The sequence below is a fragment of the Juglans regia genome, chromosome 14, assembly GCF_001411555.2.
Source record: "Juglans regia cultivar Chandler chromosome 14, Walnut 2.0, whole genome shotgun sequence".
NCBI classification, from domain to species: domain Eukaryota; kingdom Viridiplantae; phylum Streptophyta; class Magnoliopsida; order Fagales; family Juglandaceae; genus Juglans; species Juglans regia.
The window spans coordinates 7,932,214-7,957,304 of record NC_049914.1 but is presented as its reverse complement, the minus strand read 5'-3'; the positions used below and the strand labels follow the sequence as shown (position 1 = coordinate 7,957,304).

Sequence of the window (25,091 nt, the reverse complement as noted above, 5' to 3'; positions counted from 1 at the left end):
TATACTGCCCTATAAGCGTCTCCTACTGGTTCTTCCTTGGCCTTTGGCTATTTTCTTGGGTCTTCTTAGGGCCTTTCCTCAAAGCATTCTCCTCTTTTTGTCCCAGTCTAGTAGTGAGGACGATCAGCGTATCTTTAACATTCACAATCATCTGCCCGATCCATAAACACTTGCAGAGTGGATGGGGTTTTTCTCGCTAGCTCAGTCATGAAAGGACTCATCGGTCAGATTCCCTCGAGCAATGCAGCCAACAAGAGTTTTTCATCTTGGTCGTCAGCTGTCATTATTTCCCCATAAAACCACGCCAAGTACACCTTCAAACTCTCGTCTGCCCTCTGTTTCATCATCACCAGGTACACCTCTGGCCATCTCCTTCACCAACTGGCCATAAACTGGGTGATGAATTGCCTGCCAAGTTCTTCAAAAATTTCAACAGAGCCCGGTCTCCGTGTTCAGAACCACCCCCGAGTTGCTCCCTTCAACGTCAGAGGAAAGGCTTTGCATGCAATCTCTCCCAGGAATCTATGGAGAGTCAAGTGGGCCTTGACGGTTTCGAAGTGTTCCATCGAATCCTTGGAGCCGTTGTACATGTCTATCGATGGGACCTTGAACTTTGGTGGAAGTGGTATTGCCATGATCTCTGAAATGTAGGGCAGGTTAGTGTTGGTTAACAACTAGTCAACAGAAGACGATGTCCTTATCTTTTTGGTCATTTCTACATACTTATCCATCAAGCTACGCAAATTGTGGTGCAGCTTCTTTGTATCCTCGTACTCCTGGTGGGCCTTACCGGCGCCCTTACTGTGTGCCTCCATCTCCACCCTGTCAACCTGACTGGGTGCCATGTCTTCTCCCGATGGCCCATTTTTCGCCTTGAGGGTCTCGTTCGACCTTCGCAACGAGTCAACCTCTGTGGTGAGTTTCTTTACTATCTCTTCTATTTCTGCAAGTCTTCCCTCCATGTTTTGCGAAGTCTTGTCCTGATCTCTAGTTGCCTGAGATCGAGTGATGGTGGGGATGTGAAAAGCACGTTCATTGTGAGAAATTAGGGATCCCACAGGCGGCTCCAACTATTAGGACATGTTTCACCGCTTGGCACTTTCGATCTACTACAACCAAAGAGTAAAAGAGTTTGGGGGTGGTAAAGGGGACCCTCTGAGGCCTAAGTTAGTAACGATAGGAGTAATCTTAAAGCCAATCAATGTTCTAGCCATGTTAACGTACTTGGCCCCTTTAAATAGAGATTTTGCCTTCTTCTGATCCTTTGGGTTTAACTGACTTAGCTGTTATTTGAAACTTTAATTCTTGTTCCTTCGAGTTATCTATTTGTTTGAGTGGAAAGACATCTTTAACAATGCTGGGAAAGCTGGCGGGAACTCTCTTTATCGGTTCAGCTTGAACCCTATCGGGTCAGGTTGGTATTTAGGCCTCAGGTGTCTCTTGCTGGGCCATGGAGGTCCAGACCCAGGAAACACCATGCGGACCTCTGGGAGGGAGTATTAGAGCCCTTCCACATCTCGTCTCATCTTATATCATCTGGAAAAACAAATGAGAATGTTCGAAACTGAGTAGCCAACCAACCTTTACAAAAAAATAAAAAGAACATTAAACCAAACAATTTTCTTGCCTGGCCAAGATTAAAAAGGCAAATGGAGGAGATAGCTAGTGGCAGTTTTAAAATGAATATTTTCGACATTTTTTACTAAATATAATAATTATGTATATAAAATGACTTGGATTGACAATGATATAGATAAGTGCAAACTTTACCTCCAAAAGACTTGGACAAAGGCCACCTATTCCAATAATATGATTAGCAACACAACCTACTTCAGAGAGATGGAAAGAGATGGACAAGCAAGGGAAAAGACCTCAGAGACTGGTGCTGGTTCCCTGTCCATTCCAAGGTCACATAAACCCGATGCTTCATTTGGGATGTATTCTACATTCCAAGGGCTTTTCCATCACAATGTCTCACACCCAATTCAACTTCCGTAACACGGCAAACCACCCTGACTTGGAATGGGTCTATAGCTGATGTATTCATCCCACAGGGTCATGAAATCACTAAAATATTCAGGAACAGACTTTGGTCCTTGAGAAATAGAGCAAAGGAATTTCTCTAGGATAAAGACTCGTGGACTATAACTTTGAAGATACCTGGTTTTGAGTTCTTCCAGTAAGCTTCTACTTCCATCAAAATTATTAGTACCCGAACCCAGGAAAACAAAGTAAGCCACAAGCAACCTACCATTATCATCCCTAATAACTCTCCCAGCACCAGAAGGGCCTAGATTCAGAATACTACTACCATCAGTAGTACGTTTAACCCAACCCTAGTGAGGTTGAGTCCATCTTACCACCCAAACCCTCTTAGGATTAGGAAACAAAACCGGGATATTCAATCTATTCAAAATATCAACATCCTCGGAAGAAAAGAAGAAACTTTCATAGTTTGATGCATAATGCCACGAAGCCATAATTTAATAGCTTGCCAAACCAACTCGGGCTATACAGCACCTCTCCCAAATTTTCCAAGATAAAATAGAAGGAAGAAGACCAAAAATAATTCTCACCTGGGAAGACTTACCCGCACAAAGAAACCAAAAATTTGTTTGTTCCTTACAAGTGTAGAAAGAGACCATCTGAACCCCTAATTGACAAGTCGCTAACCACCAAATGTGTCTAGCAAAATCCCCCGAGCAGAGCACATGTTTCGAATCCTCAATATGACCCACTTGACAACAATTACATTTAGAAGCCAACGGAACACCCACCATTTTAATCTTCTCATCAACACTTAGGCAATTATTAACAACCTTCCACATCATAATGGAAATCTTCATAGGGAGATTAATACGCCAAATCCACTAAGCACAAGGTAAAGGAGGCTCCCGAACACTAATACAGTCCCAAGCACTCTCGGTAGTAAACTTGTCCTCCTTATCTTTCAACCAAACAAACACATCTTGACCATCCTTCCATCTAGCTAGAAAATCATACAAATCATTTGCTTTTTGATGGCCCACTAAGCTATTTAGAAGAAAAATATCCCACCAATTCTCAATACGACATTCTTTTATCTTAATCAAAGGGTGATCAATCACAGGAAATTGACCATTGAGAGGACTCCCTAATCCCAATTATCATACCAAAAAGAGATATTACCCTCTTTCACAACTCATTTGGAACAATTTAACGCCTCCAAGATACTACGGACAATTGATCTCCAAAAAAGGCTCCCTTTAGTAGCTCCAAAATGGATAAATGATTCCCCTTAACATATTTGCCTCTGAAAAAATCCACCCAAAGAGAGTTGCCCTTAATAAGACTCCAGGCAAGTTTCATGTGTAAATCTCTCTGAACATCCCCAAAATCCTTAATACCTAAACCTCCCTCATCAGTGGGAGTACAAATATGCTTCTAGGAAATCTATTTCCTATGACCCTCATCTTCAGATTCACCCCAAAAGAAAGAGCTCAGAAGCTTACTCAATCTAAGAAGTGCCACTTTGGGAACATCTAAAAAGAAACAGCAAGAAGATGGGTGGCCATACTAGATAAAACATGACACAAAAGAATAGTTCTACCAACTGCAGAGAGCATTTTCATCTTCCAGCCCGCAATCTTCTTATTCACTTTACCCAGCAGGTCACCAAGATCACAAGCCTTCAACCTACCATCCACTATAAGCACCCCCAAGTACTTAAAAGGAAAATACCCTAAAAAAACCAGGTAAGGCAAATGAGACAGCTTTTCCTGGAAATGAGAATTCTATTAGAAAAAAATATAGCACTCTGTTCTTTATTAAGAACTTCACTTGTCCAAGCCTCATATTTGTTCAAAACCTCCATCAAACCTCTCATAGATCTCTTCCCACCATTAGCAAATATAACTATATCATCTGCATACATGAGATGGGAAATAAGAGGGGTCACTCTAGCTTGAGTAAATTGACCAATTTTACCTTCCTCAAAGGATTTCTTAATGAGACAAGAGAGTACCTTTTGCATTATATGGTTTAAGCATGTTTAAGTTAATGATCATATTGATAATTGTTTTAGGGTTAAATATATAATTGTTTAAGCTAATGATCATACATGAGATGGGAAATAAGAAGGGTCAGAGAGTTCGCTCTACACCACTCGACATATCACTCGAGTGGAGGCAAGTTACAGAGTTCACTCGAAGAGCTGCTCGACACATGGCTCGAGCAGTTGCGAGAAACATGTTCGCTCGATGCGGGCTCGACACACCTCTTGAGCGAACATCGCTATTTTTGAAATTTTAGGGTTTCCGCCGCATGAAGTATAAATACCTAATGTTTTAACTTGTGGTAGCATTGTGTGTGAACAGTAGATGCCCCAAAGTGTATTGTGACTCATCAAGTAATAAAAATCCTCTACAGCTCTCGTGGACATAGGAAATTTGCCGAACCACTTAAATCTTGTGTCGTGTGTGACTGTTTGATTGTCTCATTTGTGTTTACTTTTCATTTGTTGCCATCATTTTTCACAACAATTGATATCAAGAGCCAAGGTTCGGGTTTAAGGAAAAATGATGGCTGGGGAAGAAGTTCATTGGCACATATTAAGGATACTAGAGGATGCAGATAGAGGACTACCTCTATGAGAAGAGACTTCATCTTCCATTGTTGGGGAAGAATCCGGATAGCATGGCAGTTGCTGATCGGAACCTGTTAGATCAATAGGTTCTAGGTGTTATTCGGCTAACCCTGTCGAGATCCATTGCACACAACGTCATCAAGTAGAAGACGACTGCAGATCTAATAGCAACTTTGTCAGATATATATATATATATATGAAAAGCCGTCAGCGAATAATAAGATACAATTGATAAAAAAGTTATTCAATTTGAATATGGTAGATGATACATTTGTTGGACAACATCTGAAAGATTTTAAGACTATCACAAATCAACTGTTGTCTGTTGATATTGAATTTGATGATGAGACACGTTTTAAGACTATCACAAATCAACTGTTGTCTGTTGATATTGAATTTGATGATGAGACACGTGCATTGATACTTTTGGCCTCACTGCCAAATAGTTGAGAAGCCATGACAATAGCTATTAGTAATTATGCCGATAAATCAAAGTTGAAATATGATGATATTCGTGATTTGATTTTGGCTGAAGATGTGCGCAAGAGGGATTCAGGCGAGACCTCGGGTTCGAGTTCAGCATTGAATGTTAATTCTCAGGGGAGATCACAAGACAGGAACTCAAACAGAGGCAGATCAAAATCAAAGAACAAGGGTAAGAGCAAGTTAAGGCCAGGTCAGTAGGCAACTTGCTGGAATTGTGGCAAACTGGCCACATAAATAAGAACTGTAGAAATCCTAAGAAGACGGAGAATGATAGTGCTAATGTGGTAACTGAAGAAGTACAGGATGTACTATTGCTTGCAGTTTATAGTCCAGTTGATGACTGGATACTGGATTCAGGAGCTTCATTCCACACATCTTTCCATCGAGAGATAATGCAAAATTATGTTGTAGGTGATTTTGGGAAGGTATACCTAACTGATAGAGAGACATTGATATTGCACTCCCTAACAAGAACAAATGGACCTTGCAGAAGGTCAGACACATTCCTGAATTGAAGAAGAACCTCATCTCTATTGGGCAGCTCGATGGTTGTGGCCATTCAGTGGTGTTCTCAGATAGCACCTGGAAGGTCATTAAAGGGGCATTGGTACTGGCTCGAGGTAAGAGAACTGGTACACTCTATATGACTACTGGTTTGAATAATACTATTACTACTACCGTTGCAGAGAGCACAGTATATTTGTGACATTGCAGGCTTGGCCATATGAGTCAAAAGGAAATAAAAGAACTTTTGTCTAGAGGCATGCTACCAGAACTGAAGTCAATTGATCTCAGTATGTGTGAGAGCTGCATTATGGGGAAATAAAAAGAAGGTCAATTTCTTGAAGAGTGGCAGGACACTGAAGACTGGAAAACTGGATCTTGTGCACACAAACGTGTGGGGACCTTCCCCAGTGGCATCCCTTAGAGGTTCTCGTTACTATGTCACGTTCATTGATGGCCACAACAGGAAGGTATGAGTTTATTTTTTGAAGCATAAATCTGATGTATTTAATGTGTTCAAAATTTGGAAGGCCATGGTTGAGACAGACAGATTTGAAACTGAAATGCTTGAGGTCTGATAATGGTGGTGAGTTCATTGATGGTGGGTTCAATGAGTATTGTGCAGCTCTGGGTATCAGAATAGTGAAGACCATTCCTGGGACATGAAAAATGGAGTTGTTGAACAAATGAATAAAATCATAAATGAGCGTGCTAGAAGCATGAGGCTGCATGATGGATTACCACCTACTTTCTGGGCACATGCAGTCAGCACTACTGTTTACTTGATAAACAAACGGCCATCAGTTTCGTTGGATTGTGGATTGCCTGGGGAGGCTTGGAGTGGGAAAGAGGTCAGATTTTCTCACCTTAGAACTTTTGGTTGTCTTTCTTATGTTCTTGTTCATTCTGATGCTTGTAGCAAACTTGAGGCTAAGTCAAAGAAATGTTATTTCTTTGGCTATGAAGACGATGCATATGGCTATCATTTCTAGGATGATCAGGGTCGGAAGATTATAAGAAGCAGGAATGTGATATTCAATGAGAAGATTATGTACAATGACAACTCCAGTACAGTTGCTGAAGTAGCTCCTCAGGAGTCTGAATTCATGAGATTGGATGACCTACTAGAGACCACAGTGTAGTGCAGAGATGTGAGTGACGGAAAGAATGGGTCCGGTGCACCCATTCCTATTATTTCGCAATCAGATCCAGAGTCGTCCACTCCTGCAGATGCAATTCGCAGGTCAGTTAGGACTCTTTGTCCTCTGCAACATTTCCCACCTACTTTGAATTATATTTTGTTGACAGATGGTGGAGAACCGCAGAGTTACAAAGAAACCTTGCAAGATGAAAATTTTAGCAAGTCGGAGCTAGCCATGAAGGATGAGATGGATTCTTTGTTAGGGAATCAGACATGGGAGTTGACAGAACTTCCATAAGGGAAGAAGACATTGCACAACAAGTGAGTGTACTGAGTGAAGACTGAGCATGATGGCAATAAGAGGTACAAGGCCAGACTTGTTGTAAAAGGCTTTCAGTAAAAGCAGGGTATTGATTACTCTAAGATCTTTTTCCTATAGTGAAGATCACAACCATCAGGTTAGTATTGTCTATGGTTGCTACTAAAAATTTATTTCTTGAGCAGTTAGATGTGAAGATAGCTTTTCTTCATGGAGACCTTGAAGAATACATCTACATGCACCAACCTGAGGGATTTATAGTACAGGGAAATGAAGGTTCAGTTTGCAGATTGAAGAAGAGCTTGTATAGCCTGAAGCAAGCTCCTAGACAGTGGTACTAGCTTTATGTGCAATGCCGGGTATATTAGATGTTAGGCAGATCACTATTGCTATGTCAAGTATTTGGACAATTCTTACATTATTTTGTTGATGTATATGGATTACATGCTTATTGCAGGGGCTAATATTTATGAGATCAATAATCTGAAGAAGCAGATGTCAGAGCACTTTGCAATGAATGATTTGGGAGCTGCAAAACAAATCCTTGGCATGGGAATTGTCAGAGACAGAGTCAGAGGCACGTTGAGACTCTCGCAAGCTGAGAGTGTGGAAAAGGTTCTCAGCAAGTTCATTATGGATAAGGTCAAACCAGTTGGCACACCCTTGGGTAGTCACTTTAGACTCAACAAGGATTAGTCACCAAAGTCAGAAGAAGAACAAGATTACATAAGTAAGGTTCCTTATGCCTCAGCTATTGGTTCACTTATGTATGCTATGGTTTGCACAAGACTAGATATTACCCATGCAGTGGGAGCTGTGAGTAGATACATAAGTAATCCTGGAAAACAACATTGGAAAGCAGTGAAGTGGATTCTAAGGTACCTAAAAGGCTCCTCAGAAATGTGCTTGTGTTTCTCAGGAGAGAGCTTAGAGGTGCAGGGTCATGTTGATGTTGATTTAGCTGGAGATACTAATAGCAGAAAGAGTACCACATGCTTTGTTTACACTATGGGCGGTACTGCAGTATCATGGGGTTCTAATTTGCATAAAATAGTTTCTTTGTCTACTATAGAAGCTGAGTACATTGCAGTGTCAGAAGCTGCAAAGGAGATGATTTGGCTACAGTATTTTTTGGAGGAATTGGGTAAAAAGAATCAGAAGGGCACTCTCTACCGTGATAGTCAGAGTGCCATATTCCTCGCCAAGAATCCAGCATTTCATTCCAAGACCAAGCACATTCAGATTATGTATCACTTTATACTATCATTGCTAGATGATGGGCAGTTGTTACTTGAGAAAATTTGTGGATGTAAGAACCTTGCTGATATGTTGACAAAGAGTGTTACACTTGAGAAACTAAAGTTGTGCGCAACTTTAGTTGATCTTCTAGCATGAAGACAGGGGCAATGAGTTGCGGAGGTGGAGGATATCATCTTTGAGTCAGAGGGCGATACCGTGCATGTACCAATCTCCAAGTAGGAGAATCGTTGAGTACTATGGAGTCTAGTCCACACCGCTCGAGTTGAGTCTCTACCCGCTCGAGCGGAGGCAAGTCACAGAGTTCACTCAAGACAGCTCGACAGTGAGCTCAATTAGATGCAAGTCAGAGAGTTCGTTCAACATACCGCTCGAGCGAAGACAATTCAAAGAGTTCGCTCAAACAGCCACTCAACAGATGGCTCGAGCAGTGGCGGGAAATAGATTCACTTGACGCGGGTGGGCTCAACACGCCGCTCAAGCGAACATCTCTATTATTGAAATTTTAGGGTTTCCACCGCACGAAGTATAAATACCTAATGTTTTGACTTGTGGCAACATTGTGTGAACAGTAGACACCCCAAAGTGTATTGTGAATCCTCAAGTAATAAAAATCTTCTGCAGTTCCCGTACATATAGGCAATTTGCCGAACCATGTAAATCTTGTATCGTGTGTGAATGTTTGATTGTCTCTTTCGTGTTTATTTTTTTATTTATTCTCATCATTTTTCACAACACAACGGGATCACAGAGAAGGAGAAACAGTGTTCCTTTGTTAACTATTGTGATCCTAGTAAATGCACTTAACATTCTAGTTTTGGTGAAGTACCTGTATGATCCTTTAAGGAAATATGCAGGTTATAAAAAAAGGGATATCATGCATTGCAAAAGCAATGCAAAGCTCCAAGTCCTGCTGTGCATCAACGGGTCTGCTAATGTTGCAACAACAATCAAACTACTTGAAGTTGCACGCTTGTCTAGAGAAAGACCCCTTGGAATTTATGTGCTTCACCTTATCCGACTAATCAGTTGAGCCTCCCCAGTTTTCATTTCCCACAACAAACAGAAAACTGTTAGTTCTAGTTCTTCCTTTTCAGAGAATATCATTATCCCTTTTGAATGTTTCAAACAAGAAAAGAAATTGATTGGATTATCAGTAAACCTTTTCACAGCAATCACTCCACCCAAGTGCATGCATGAAGACATTTGCACCCTTGTGTTGGATAGGCTCACATCCCTCATAGTGCTCTCATTCCATCGAAAATGGTCCATTGAGAATGATATGAGATGAGATGAGATTGAGAATTTTGGGATGAGATTTGTTGATGTCATGTTTCGTGGGCCTGGGCAACTCCACACTCATGGGGCTGGCCTCTTTCCTGCAAGGAGGAGAAATGGGGGAGCCTGAGGGCCGTGATACCTTCGACGCCTAGGTTAGATCAAGGTTGATGATGAAGAGAGAAAATAAGAGGTAGAGGGAATAAGTAGAGAAGTATTCCAGTGCGTAAGTAGTAACCCCCATCTCGGCAGAGAGAGAAAGGTATTTATACCTAGTCAAGGGTGGGCCCCTAAATGATGGTGACCGATGTGAGGCTCCGTACCGGGATCGTGTGTATTTGCCAAACTCTTGCTTCCTGCCAGACCTACCAGACCTATCCATGGTTGCTGCTGACACCCAGGGGGCATGTCGTTGCGTGCCGACCCCCGAGACGCATTGATTGCGGAGTGGTCCTATCATGGCATGCTCACTTTTGCTCCATTAAATGTGGTGTGGCCTTGGATAGGCTTGCCCTTACTCCTACGCCGTCCAAACAGCTATGTCAAGGACGGGGATGTTCCCTAACGGTAGGCCAGCTTGGGTGTCAAGCTGTTCTGTTGTGTCAGGGTCGAGGGCATCTCTGTCAATTGGTCACACGTGGTGCCAGGTTGCATAGTCTCCTGTGCTTTTGGTAGGACCTTGGCATTGTGTCCTTTCTCTTGGGACTCCTGGGCCATCTCAGCCATCCCAAACCATGTACATGGGCCAGGGCTCGATCCTTGTTCGGCCTTCGAGGATTTCTCCCCTTACAGTATCTCATAAATTTTTAACACTCTTGTACACTAAAATTTTAAAAGATCTTTCCTTATCCCATCATTAATGCACGTGAATTTCTGTGTCCTGCCATCTTTCTGACCTCCTGAACTTCGGGATGGTGCGTGCTTACCACACACTTGCTCACTACTCAACTGTATGGGTTCCTTAAGATCACTAGCATGCTCGTGGTCTTGACACGTACCCGTGTCATTATTAACTGGTCGACGTGACTTCCTGGAGACGCTTCGGTATGCTTGGAACAATCATTCAACACCTTGGTTTCCCTGCGAATTCTGTCGTCTATGCATCCACTTGGCAGTTGCTGACGTTATCCTGTCAGTTCGTTCGCCTTCCCAAGATTGTCACGTTCCTTCATCTTTTGAGCCGTAGTCACTTCGTTGTCCGCCAATACCAACCATCAGCTATGTAACACCTGGGCTAAAGCCCAGCCTAGACTTGATGAAGCCTGGCAAGCGCCAAGCCAACGCTTGAAGAAACCCTAAAAACGACATCGTTTGGTAAGTTATTTTTTTCCTTCACCGATCCTTCTCCCACGATTTCTTTCAGTTTCTTCACTTCCGCACTTTCCTCCATCCTGTACACTTAAGAGCATTTTCATTGGCTTAATCAAATGAAAAAATTATTTAAAATTTAGTTAACTTATATAAAAAAAACTCTATATTAAATTGACCATCTTTAAAATAATTTATATTTTTATTATAGTCATTGGTTAAATATAGAGAACTATAATTGATTTTTCAAATATTAAAATATTAATTTCTTACTCCAAACAAAAAAATTAAATTAATTAGAATATAATTAACATTTAACATTTAGAATATAATTATTATTAACATTTGATAATACTTTTTTAATATTAATTTAATTAGAATATAATTATTATTAACATTTAATAATAGTTTTTTAATATTAATTTAATTAAAATATAATTATTATTAACATTTAATAAAACTTTTTTTATATTAATTTAACTAGAATATAATTATTATTAACATTTAATAAAAAAATTTTTAATATTAATTTAACTAGAATATAATTATTATTAATATTTAATAATAATTTTTTTTAATATTAATTTAACTAGAATATAATTATTATTAACATTTAATTGGTAGAACTATAAAATGTAATAAGAATAAATTTAATTAATTAATTATTAAAATAATAATATTTTAGTATTATATAAAATGTAAATAATTAATTCAATGTGAAAATTGAATTTAAATATAATAGATAAATATAAAAAAGTATAATATTGATTAAATTTTAGAGATGCATTTATCCAAACTAAAGAGAATGCTCTAACCCATGATCTTGCAATCGAATTGATTTCTTCTCACATCAAAAAATCCTCATCCTCCATCAGATACATTTTTCCTCTCAAACTCTCTCCCTTAACCGTGCGCATGACCACTGGTTTTGTAGCATCACCGTTAACCACCTCCACACGATTTTGTGTCGTCGTCGAGCCCTCTCCCAGGAAGTGCTAACGTCGATAACTCTCTTCTTTCACTCTCTTATCTCACTTTTACTCTCATTTTTCCCTCTGTTTATGCGTACACAGGCCTTCTTTTTCTCTTTTTTTATGTACACCCCCTCTCTGTTTTTGTTCACCTTGCACACACTCAGACTAGTCAATCTCTCTTTGTGCAGATCACTATCTGTTTCATTGAATTTCAATGAGTTTTGGGCTTAAAATTATGTGGGTTGCTTTAAATCGGGGTTATGCGAAGCCGTTTGAGACTTTATGAGGTAATGCCCTTACGAAACATTTGATAATCGCTCTCAAATGAGGGTGCGCTGGTTGCTACAGGCTGCAGACAGAGTTCTTAGGCAGTTTGTCTTTGTAGTAGTGGCGGTGCTAGCTGGGCAATGAGAGTGGTGAACTGTCGTGCAGAGGCTGGCATTGCTGCTGGGCAGAGGCGAGACTACTGGACATGGGGAAGCTGTAGGCTACAAACTGAGTTCTTACGTGGAGATCCACAATGCTTAAGTGGCGAAGGGTGGCTGTCGTGCGGAGGAGGAAGGCATGGAAACTCAAGGTTGTGTTGCTGGACGTGCGGAAGAGTGCCTAGACGTGTGCATGGTTGGTGCTGCGCAGGAAGAGCTCGCGGTACTAAAGGTTGAAGACGACCAAAACAACATGTCGTTTTTGTCTATGGACAAAACGACATGTCGTTTAATAGAAGGCAGTTTTATTCCAGAGACAAACAACAGGTCGTTTTTCTGTTTTGAAAAACAACATGTCATTTAAGAGAGACTGTAAAACAAAAAGTAAATAAATTAAATAAATAAAAATAAAACTAGACAAACAAAATAAATAAATAATTAAAGAAACAAAAATAAAATTAGACAAAGAAAATAAAATAATTAAATAATTAAAGATAAAAATTAAATTAGACAAAAGATGAAAAATAAAATATTAAAAGTGTGTTGTGCAAAGAAATATTATCAAATTAAATCACAAGTATTAAAATCAAGCATAAACTATGCTATTAATCAATTTAAATCACAGCTTGGATTTATGGCTCTTAATCATTTTTCAATTTAAAACTAATAATAACATAATAAAACAATTAAAAATATGTTGGTTTTAAATGCATAAAATATGCAATAAGGAAGCTCAATCATGGATCAAGGGCCATGGACGAAGAGAAATGAGGGGAGCAGCTCAAGTCAAAGGCAGATTCAAGGAAATCATACAACTAATCCATGTAAGTTCTGTAACCGCGTGCTGGGCAGTGCAGAAAGGAAGTGGGTCATGTTTCAGATGCGGTAAGCATGGTCATTTCATTAGAGAATGTTCATTGCTCGCAGAAAACAACAAAAAGCCCAACCCACCTCAAACCTTTAGGCCGAACAACTAGGGCAACAACCAATGGAGGACTGTGCCGCATGAGTGTTTGCTTTGACTCTAAGAGAAGCTGAGGACAAGAATGATGTGATCACAGGTGTAATCCTTTTGATTCTCCAATTTAGCTACTTTTTTCTTAAATTTAGGACTACTTATCTTTTTTATCTCTATGGATTATATGGCGTAAACACAGGAATTATTCCCTTTTTTTCCAACAAGGCTAATGTTTTATTTAACTCAGGGGCTACCCACTTTTTTAACTCAATGGATTATGTCAAGTTTTGCCTCGTTGAAGCTAAAAAGACAGATTACAATCTGATGGTCTCAACCCCAGCAAGAGATATAGTGACCTGCAACAAGATTTTGCTTAAGTGTCCAATAACAATTAGTAGGAAGTAAATGTCAGTAACCTGATAGTCTTTCCAATGATTGGGTTTGATGTGATTTTGGGAATGGATTGATTAGCTCCAATTATGCCAATATTGACTATTTTAATAAGGAAATGGTGTTCAAATTTTGGGACGAAGAGGAGCTTCGGTTTATAGGTTCCAGAGTGCGTACCCTTCCATCAATTATATCTATTTTTCAGGTTGAAAAGTTAATACGTGATGGATGTCAGGGGTACTTGGCCTACGTGGTGGATGAACCAAAGCAAGAGTTGGAGATAAAGGATATTCCTATTTGTTAGGGAATATCCATAGGTGTTTCCTGAAGATTTCTCTGGTTTACCACCCGAGCGGAAAGTAGAGTTTTCCATTGAACTAGCCCCAGGCATGGCACCTCTTTCCAAAGCCCCTTATCGAATGGCACCATCTGAGTTAGCCGAACTCAAAGAACAATTGCAAGATTTATTAGACAAAGGTTTCATCAGGCCCAGTGTGTCACCCTAGGGCACTCCAGTTTTGTTTGTGAAAAAGAAGGATGGGAGAATGAGAATGTATATTGACTATAAAGAACTTAACCAAGTGACCATCAAGAATAAATATCAATTGCCCCGCATAGAAGATTTATTTGATCAGTTGCAAGGTGCTCAAGTGTTCTCCAAGATTGATCTCAGATCGGGGTATCATCAATTGAAGATCAAGGCAGAGGATGTGCCTAAGATAGCTTTTAGGACCAGGTACGATCATTACGATCATTATTTGCTAAGTTGAAGAAGTGTAAATTTTAGCTTGAGTCTATTTCATTTTTGGGGCATATAGTCTCAAAGGATGGTATCTCAGTAGACCTAAGGAAAGTTGAAGCAGTAGTTAATTGGACTCAACCAACCAATGTGCACGAAGTTAGGAGTTTCTTGAGTTTGGCTGGTTTTTACCTTCAGTTTATAGTGGTTCCTCTTACCGCCCTTACCAGGAAGAATAATAAGTTTGGGTGGACTGCAAAGTCCGAGGAGAGTTTCCAGGAATTGAAGAAAAGATTGGTGACAACTTCAATTCTGAAAGTCCCTAGGCCATGGGCACTAGGTTAAACTTCAGTACTACTTTTCACCCGCAGACGGATGGTCAGTCAAAAAAGACCATTCAAATTTTGGAAGATATGTTGAGTGCATGTAGGTTGGATTTCAAAGGAACCTCGAAACGTCACTTGCTTTGGTCAAGTTTTCTTATAATAATAGCTACCAAGCTAGCATTGAGATGGTACCTTATGAAGCACTTTATGGTAGGAAGTGTAGACCTCCCTTGTATTGGGACGAGGTGGGGGGAAAGGCAAATTTTGGGTCCAGAAATCAAACAGAAAATAGCAGAGAAGATAGTGACAATTCGAGCCAGAATGAGAGCAGCTTAGAGTCGACAGAAGAGCTATGCAGATAATCATCGTTGCCAATTAGAGTTTGAGGTCGAGAATAAGGTGTTCTTGAGGATTGCACTGATGAGGGGGGTCATGAGATTTGGAAAGAAGGGAAAGTTAAGCCCCATATATGTTGGGCCCTTTAAGATTCTTGATCAAATTGGCCTAGTGTCTTATAGGGTAGCCCTACCACCAGCACTCTCAGGAGTACACAATGTATTTCATGTATCTATGATGAGGATTTATATGCTCAACCCCACCCATGTTATTGATTACGAACCACTTCAACTTAAAGAGAATCCGACTTATACAGAAGAGCCGATGCGAATTGTAGAGAGAAAAGAACAGGTGCTTCGGAATCGGACTATTCCTTTGGTTAAAGTGGTATGGAATAATCATGTTATTAGTAAAGCCTCTTGGAAATTAGAAGATGAAATGCGAGTCAAGTACCCACTTTTGCTCGACAGAGATTTCAATAGCTTGTGAAAAAATTCTGTGGATGGAATTTTTGTAAATGGGATGTAACACCTGAGCTAAAGCCCAGCCCAGACTAGATGAAGCCCGGCCCACATCAAGCCAACACTTGAATAAACCCCAAAAAATGGCATCATTTGGTAAGTTATATTCTTCCTTCACCGATCCTTCTCCCACGGTTTCTTTCAATTTCTTCACTTCCGCACTTTCCTCCATCCTGAACGCAGCTAACCCATGATCTTGCAATAAAATTGGTTTCTTCTCACGTCAAAAAATCCTCATCCTCCAGCAGATACATTTTTCCTCTCAACCTCTCTCCTTTAACCGTGCGCATAACCACTGGTTTTGGAGCATCACCATTGACCATCTCCACACAATTTTTTGTCATTGTCGAGCCCTCTCCCCTGAAGTGCTAACTTCGGTAACTCTCTTCTCCCACTATCTTATCTCATTTTTACTCTCATTTTCCCTCTATTTATGCACACACAAGCCCTCTTTTCCTTTGTTTTTTGCGTACACACCCTCCCATTTTGGTTCACCGTGCACATACTCAAACCACTCAATCTCTCTTTGTGCAAGTCACTATCTCTTTCACTGAATTTTAGTGAGTTTTGGGCTTAGAATTATGTGGGTTGCTTTGAATCGGGGTTGTGCGAAGCCATTTGAGACTTTATTAGGTAATGCCCTAACGAAAAATTTGATAGTGATGTTTAGTAACTGCAAGTGTAAATCACAAGTAACAACACAATGTTGTGTCATAGGGCATTGTTATAATCTTTAGGCAGCATCTGCTCACTTTCAGTTTCATCGTACTAACCTCATGAATTTAGGTAAGTTAATCTATTGCGATAGTATCCTTTTTTTTATATAGTTGATATTATGATCTGTATTTTTAATTTTTATTTGAAAACTTTTATGTTTTAGTTGTACAGTGAGTTTGGTATTTTTTTGGAATTACGTGGTTGGATTGAAATGTGGATAACGTGTAGTTGATGTGGTGGCTGAGTAGGATTTATAATTGCATGACTGGTTGGGAATAGCGATGACCAAGGGTGGAGCGGTGTATTGGTGTTGGTTGTCTTTGATTAAATGCTTGTTGGTAAGAGGTAAGTTGTACGGGTTGTGTTTGGTTGTTGGGTGGAGATTTTAGTGGCTGTGTTGGGGTTTAAATGTTAATGGTTTGAGGAGGGGACTGTTTGGGTTTAATTTTATGATAGATGTTGAGTTAAAAGGGGCTGCTTTGGATTATTACTCAATAAATAGTAGCTTACTGGGTTTAATTATTAATGTTTGGTATATGTTTTGACTAGGTAATGATACTGTTGTAGTTCAGACTCAAGGCGTAATTAATACACGGAAGTTAGGTAAACAGGGTTCCTATACTAGTCTTTACATAAAAAGAAATAAAACGAAGTTGATTTTGAAAATATGCATGTTTTTTTCAAAAGAAATCTAAAAACAATCTCAGATATGTGTTATGCATATGCATTCAAATTGTATAAGAGAAATATTTTCTGTCATAACTGGTGTAGACATGAGCTAATTTTGTGCATTTTGTTTCTGAATTATGAAAAAAGAACGAACATGAAATTTATGAAAATTTGTGCATGTGATACGAAAATGTTTTGAAACTGTTTTTAAATACGTGAAAAGATATGAATTTGTTAAGTACTCTGTTTGGATATGTTATGGCATCTAAAAACCTTGACATGAATTTCTGATTCTGTATTTGAATATTATCTGGTTCCGATGATATTTTTCTGTTTCTACTAAGGTCCCGTCACGAGTATAACCCTACCACGGCGTGAAACATTGTATATGTCCCAACCATGGGTATAATAGTGGTTTATAACCCTACCACAGGGGTTAAACTTGGTATATGGCCCAGCCACAGATATAATGGTGGTTTATAACCCTACCATGAGGGTTAAACATGGTATATGTCTCAATGCGATGCTTCGATATGAGATGAAGATGTTGTCTCAATTTATGATATGCCGAAGGATTTTTTTTTAATAAGAAATTTTTTTGAAAGTTTCGTTCTGATATTTTGTTACAAGTTTTATATATGCATTCTGAAAGTAAATATGACAGTTTTGAGGACTACCCCGATATGTGCCCCATATTTCTTGTCGGTCTGTCGGATCATTCGACTTGATGAGAGCTTGTGTAGCTTCCAATCTCGAGCTTCCGAGAAGCGCTTCTCCTCCATCATGGAATGGCAAAGGCGTTTCTTATTCATTTTCGGTTTGGGATGGGAGTATCCTGAAGGTGAGGAAATTCTTCAGAATTTCCTATTCGGGCTATCTGGGCCAATGTGCCTGAGAGTCAATCCCTTTCGATCAAATTTTCCAAGAGGGAGGAACTTCGGGTGGCGACCATTCTGTCTTGGGTGGCCGCCCATCCCAAACTGAGTGAGAATGACATGTTGATCAGTGACGCAAATATCAAGCGTCGTTTGCTCCTTCCCGACCTATCTTTTGTGCTCGGTCGGGAATTTTTGGCAATTCCCCCCTTCTTCTCCTTCCAGGAAGCGCCGAGCTTCTCTCTCTGTGAGGGATGACCGTACCAAGCTGCATTGTGCTAATGAGATCAATGCTAGGGTTGTTCCCGACTCGAGGGCTCGGGGTCCCCGTTCCCACCCCAGCCCTTCCCATCAAGTTCCACCATCTTCTTCTTGTGGGGCCTCTACAAGTTCATCACGACAACCTCCACCTAGGTTTCCTTTCAGCAAGTTTGGTGCTGCCTCCTGGCCAGCTCCTTTGGGTCCTTTTCACGGTGCTTCTTGTAGCCCCTTTTGCCCACCTCTATCAGGACCTATATGCAGTACCTTCGACACTACCTCTTCTATGCCTCCTGTGAGCTCCTCCAGGAAAGATCCACCAAACTCCTCCCAACCGATCCCGACCTTTGGCACTGCTGGCTTTTCACACCCGCGGCCTGTTGTCTCACTGTCGGTAGTCGCCTTTGGAGCTAATGAGGGTGAGGTGGATGAGATCAACCTTAACGCCATCTTTCTCAATGCTTTCTTCAACCCTGCTCCCAGTAGAGACAACCCGTCCGTTGAGCCCTTGCTTTCCTTTGAGGCGGCTCTTGCCACAAAGGAGGCAGTTCACACCACACCCCCAATGAGAGAGATGGCTTTGTCTCCTATTCATGACGGGGGACCTGAGCTGGGCTCCCCTCAACTGCAAAGTGTTGTTGAAGACAAGGTTGCGAGACATTTGTCCGCACTGGAGACCTTCCTAAGGTCGATGTCGACTCCTTCTTGGTTTTGAAAGACTAGGTGCCTCGCCCTGTTTCTCCTCCAGTGACATCCCCCCAAGTTGATGCTGATGCGCCTCCTTTGCAGTCGCCCTCCCAGGTTGATATGGACGCTCCTACAGTGAATGAGGCACCAACTGACTAGCTGTGAAAGGGCTGAGCTCTGGACGAAGACTGACGAGTCAAGTGACTCGTGTTCGACTAGCTATGAAGCGCAAAGTTCGAGTGGCTTTGGCCCTTAGCCAATGCATCTTGACCATGCATTGCACGAAGTTGGCGAGTGATGTGACTCGCTATGAAGGGGCAGAGCTCGTGAGGCGTTGGCCCTTAGTCAATGCATCTCGACCTTGCATTACGCGAAGGTCGGCGAGTGAAGTCACTCGTGTCTGGCTAGTTGTGGAGGGTAGAGCTCGAGAGGCCCTAGCCCTTAGCCAATGCATCGTAGCCAGCCAAGGGACTGGGCTTTTGGTACACGAAGGTGGGCGAGTCAAGTGACTTGTGTCCGACTGGTCATGAAAGGGAAAGCTCAGGAGGCTTTGGCCCTTAGTCAATGCATCGCGACCATGCATTGCACGAAGGTCAGTGAGTGAAGTGACTCGTTCCCGACTAGCTGTGAAGGAACAGAGCTCGGGAGGCCTGGAAACTTAGCCAATGCATCGCAGCCAGCCAAAATATAAAGTCATTAGAATACTACAAAATCTCTTAATAAAATCCACCAATTCTCATAAATCTTCTTATGAGTAATCCACTGTGCTTAAATAATCATCTCACCCATGCTCCATAATCCTGATCCTTAGCTGAACTATTCAAAAACATCTGTAAAATATTTGGAGATAATGGGTGAGTTATCAACAACTTAGTAAGAAAAGAACATATGCTAGTATGTAAACATGAGCATTTTCACAGAGTTTAGAATGCAGAAACAAAACATTTTGGTTTCAATATGCAAATCTCAAAAAATACATATTATCAGAAAATCAAAGCGACATTTCAAACATTTCATATTTAGAAACCATGTTTTTCATATTCAAAGACTCCTTTGGCACAACATGACTAAATATTTTCATCTTATCATATCATATCAGAGCATCATATCAGAACAGAGGCCATGTTTAACCCCCGAGTAGGTTGTGCATTCTGCAGAAAGCCAAACAGAACATAAATCAACATGTTATCGAAGCGATTACACTAAGAGCAGAGACTACTATTATATCCTATGGTAGGGCCAGAAGTCACAATTATATCCCGTCACATGGCAAGAGGTCACTATTGTATCCCGTGATAAGACCAAAGGTCACTGTTATATCTTGTGACAGAGCCAAAGGTCACTATTGTATCCCGTGACAGGGCCACATATCAGAGCAAAACATAATCAAAATCACCATATTAGAATCAGAATCAGAGTCAGAGTCAGAACAAAATCAGAAAGTCATGCCAAAGGTTTTTCATATGCCACATCATATCAAAACAGAGTACTGAAATTTAGATCATTTCACATTTTCCAAAACGGATTCAGAACATCTTCACGTCACATGCAAAATTTATCAAATTTTCATATTCGCTCATTTTTTTCTCAGTTTAATAACAAAATGCCAAAGATAAGCTCATGTCTACACAGTCATGCCAGAAAAAAGTACCTTATTCTTATACAGAATTTCATGAGTAATGCAGAACAAATAACTGAGGTCGTTCCAAATTTCTTTTCAGAACAAAACATGCATATTTTCCAAAAATCAACATCAGTCCCTTTTATTTTTATGCAAAGTCTAGCATAGGAATCCCAATTACCTGGACTTCTTAGCTTTTCAAAATTTTTCTCAAAAAATATCGAGTCAACTATAAATCGTCACCTATAAAATAATCACGTAATTCTGTAAATTTCCAATCAATCACAAATTTAAACCATTTAAGCCTAAGTTTCTAAAATATCCTTATTCTCTAAATTTCTTTGATATCAATCAACACTTAAGATAAGTACTAGTAAAAATTTCATTAAATAAAAAAAAATAGATGTAATCATATTTAAAATGTTCAAAACAAAATTACACAATTCTATAAAAATAATTTGCTACCAATGGTACAATTTAAAAATCCTATTTATTTTCTGTACAATTTTTATACTTCCCACAAAGACCATGTAAAAACAAATTTAATATAAACATAATTCCAAACTGAAACCATCCAATAATAAGGGCAATATTGTAATTTCATATCAAAATAATATGTAAAACTAAATTTACAGTAGCCTCTGTAACACTTGGTTATAAGAAAAATGTTTTCATGTGCTACGTAGTGCAACAGTTGCCAAGCTAGGGGCGCGGGATGCTCACCTACAAGGGTGGAGCTACGTGCGTTGCGGGGAAGAAGGATCCTAACATGGCAGCGTCGTAGTGAGAGAAAAATAGACGAGTAAGACAGATATATATATATATATGATAGCACCGTGAAGGAGCAGAGAGCTCCTTATCAAGAGAGTTACGTGTGGCGACGGCCTGGGTGACTATCGACGGTGGCATGGCCGAAGTGAGCGGTGGCTAGGGTGGCTAAGATGTTGGACAGTGGGTTTCCTTTGCGCCGCGAAGGAGACGTCCGAAGGGGTTGGTAGTGCAAAACTGTCAAGCTTGGAGGAGCAACCAATTGTTCTGTTTTTTGAACCCAAAATAGAGGAGTTTCGATTCACTATGCAGGTGGTTGTTCTCGGCACTTTGGTTGTGGTGCAGTGGCAGAGAAAATTGACAGCAGCAACGGGGCGGCTCTAGTACACTAAGTGTTGCTGGTGACGGGTACGTGTGCTGCTGGCTTGGGGTGTGTAACATTTCGGGTGACCTGCTAGGCGTGCATGGAGGCTAGTGCTTCGTGCAATGGCTGGCAGCAGCAACAAGCCTTGGGTAGTTTCTCTCTAAAGAGAAATACATGTGCATGTATATATATATATGTATATATATATATATAGGTTAGGTGTTTGGAAAACCCTAGAGGAGAAACATGAGAGGTAGAACGTGCATGGTGAGGGTTCCTCACTGCTTGGCTTTTCAAACCCATTTGAAAATATTTGGGCCACAACTTGGATATTGCAGAATGTATATTGGGCCGCTTAAGGCGGTCCAACAAAAATATACCTAGCTAATCCATCATTTATCTCATGGGTCGAGTATTTTTTATAATTACTAATGGGCCTCGCCTCACATTCCAAACTAGCCTAATTCATTCCATAACTTAAGTTGGACTCGATACCAACTAAAATAAAATCCACTTGGTCCATAAGATATTAACTGCATTTAAACCAACTACCAAACTCAAGACAAGTCCATATTCCATCAAAATAAACTTTTAGGCCTGAAGCCTAATCCTAAATTCACTCATTAAAAACCAAGTGGGCCTTTCATCCATAAAAAAAATTCGCTCGCAAGCTTCGTACTAGGCCGGGTGTTACAGGTTCCCCATCCACTCCAAGGTCACATAAACTAGATGCTTCATTTGGGCTATATTCTGCATTCCAAGGGCTTCTCCATCACAATCTCTCACTCCCAATTCAACTTCCCCAACATGGCAAACCACCCTGACTTCCATTTCCTACCCATCATAGATGGCTTCTCTGATCGTATCGTCTCCTCTGGGAACTTTATAGATGTGATTTCGTCTTTCAGCAGCAAATGGAGAGCTCCCCTTCAAGAATCACTGGCCTTAGTGATGGAAACAAAGGAGTATGACGGTGAGATTGCCTGCATCATATATGATGAATACATGTATTTCGCCACAGCAGTGGCAAAGCATCTAAAGCTTCCCAATATCATCTTGCGTACTAGCAGTGCTATAAATGATTTGACGTACAACGCAATTCTTGGGCTTCTTAAGGACGGTTACATTTCTACACAAGGTACGTGTTATTTTACCTATATAGCAAACAAAACAAAAAGTTTGTTGGTCCTAATTAACTATATATTGGTCCCATCACTAACCATTAGGTACTGAGTTATAGTTTATTGATGATAAAAATAAAAGATTCACATAGCTCCATTGATAGGGGTGGCAATATGTGACACGACCCGTTAACACAATACGAACACAACATGATAAAAGCGGGTTAGGGTTTAGCCTTAACGGGTTTGGGTCAAAATGGATTGACCTGTTAAGACACGATTGCTTAAAGGGTAACCCGTTATGACCTGTTAAGAAAATTAAATTTACTTTTATACCCTTATACCTAAAGGGCAAGGAGGACGCTCAACTTCCTTCTTCAAGTTCTAAATTTGTTTAGATTTGTGTTTTTAATTTTTTATTATATTTGAGATTGTAACATTAATATATTTACATTGTATGTTTTGTTTATTATATTTGGGATGTAATTTTAATAATGAATACTATTACAAATTGTGTGAATCATATTTGTTTGGATTGTAATTTTAGACTTGTAATTAGTTTTTTATTTTTTATAGATATTATTTATATTTAAATATTTATATAAAATCAATCAAGTCAAATGGGTCGTTTCGTGTCGTGTCGTATCGTATCGTGTCTGTTCAACCCATTAACGTATATGGGTTGAAACGGAATAGGTCGTGTCAATTTATTTCTTATTAATTAATGGGTCATATCGTGTCAATCCGTTATCTTACCGTGTCATGTTCGGGTTTGAAATTTTGACACGAAATCCTTAACGGGTCGTGTTCGTGTTGACCCATTAAATGTAATGTACATACCTTGACAAGATACGAACACGATCCGTTAATACGATATGACACCTCTACCCATTGATTCATTTAGATTTTTTCTAATTATCCAGCCGAATTTGATAGCCTCTACCATAGAGATAAGACCAAGCTAGCATTAAATATTCATACACTACCCGAAATCTTATACGGCATTAACTGCTAGCTATACGACCCACATGTGCTTATTATATCTCTACGAAATTAGACCATCCAATTCAGTCGAGAAATGATTTCTATTTTCAAGTTGATAGCAGAAAACAGTACAAATTTTGATAGTTAAAGAGTAATCTTCAGATGCAGATCCTATATTTCTGGAACCAAAAAATCTTCACAACCTCCTAACACTCCACACCAATGTTTTTAATTTCGTACCGTCCCGGCCGGTACGGCCGAAATTTTTCGTTTCGGCCGTCCGGCCGGTACAGGTACTAGATATATACCGTACCGGCCAAAATACCGGCCGTACCGGCCGTTTCGGCCTAAATTTCGGCCTGTACCGGCCTATATTTCGCCGGTACCGGCCGATATTTCGGCCTGTGTTTTTTTTTTTTCGTTTTTTCAAACTACAAGTTTATTTTTTGACCCCCAATTTAGATTAGACTATTTATAATTTATATGTATGTATGTATTTATATATAATTTATTTATATATAAACTATTATTTTAGAATATAATTGTTATATATATTTATATATATAATTTATTCATATATCGACTATCCCGAAACGGTACACGAAACGTACCGGTATCGAAATATTTCGTTCCAGTGTCTTGACCGGTACGCCATCCGGTACGGTATTCAAAACATTGCTCCACACTCTACATTATTTTTAATTTTTATTATTTTTTTCTTTTATTAAATATTTATTATATGAATAATGAATAAATAATTTGAAATAATTTAAAAAGAACCAGTGCCGGGGCTTCACCCTCTCAGAGTCGAGGATCTCCCTATTTCCAATTTCAAAAATATAAACGACTTGCTGCAGCTAATAGCCAAAGCTCATGAGACCAGAACATCTGCGACCATCATTTGGAACACCATGGACTACCTCGAAGGAAAATCACTGGCACAGCTCCAGCAGCAAAGCCAAGTTCCATTATTCGCAATCGGCCCTTTCCACAAAATAGCTCCTGCCAAATCCTGCAGTATACTGGAAGAGGATAGAAACTGCATCGAATGGCTAGATAAGCAAGCATGTAACTCTGTGATCTATTTAAGTTTAGGGAGTATAGCTTGTATAGACAACAAAGAGCTAGCCGACATGGCATAGGGCCTGGCTAACAGCCAGCAGCCTTTCCTGTGGGTCGTTCGACCGGATCCAACAACTTCTTGTTCAGAATGGAAAGATTCACTTCCTGAAGGTTTCAGAGAAGCCATTGGAGAAAGGCTCACAACCATATAGATCATGATGAATGGACGATCCTTAGCATATCCATCAACAGTTTCGTACCAAGTAATTGCCCCAAAAATAGACATTAATTAGCTATGGACGTTGGTAATAATTGGTGCGTTTTCAACGCATTTATGAATTGAAAAGACTCAAACTAATTTTGAGAACAAGTTTAAAGA

The 25,091-nt window shown here is 39.9% G+C and overlaps 1 pseudogene; it reads left to right on the top strand.

Moving 5' to 3' along the window:
- The first annotated feature begins 1,849 nt into the window (after positions 1–1,849).
- On the top strand, positions 1,850–24,924 carry LOC108998445 (annotated as a pseudogene).
- The last annotated feature ends 167 nt before the right edge of the window (positions 24,925–25,091 follow it).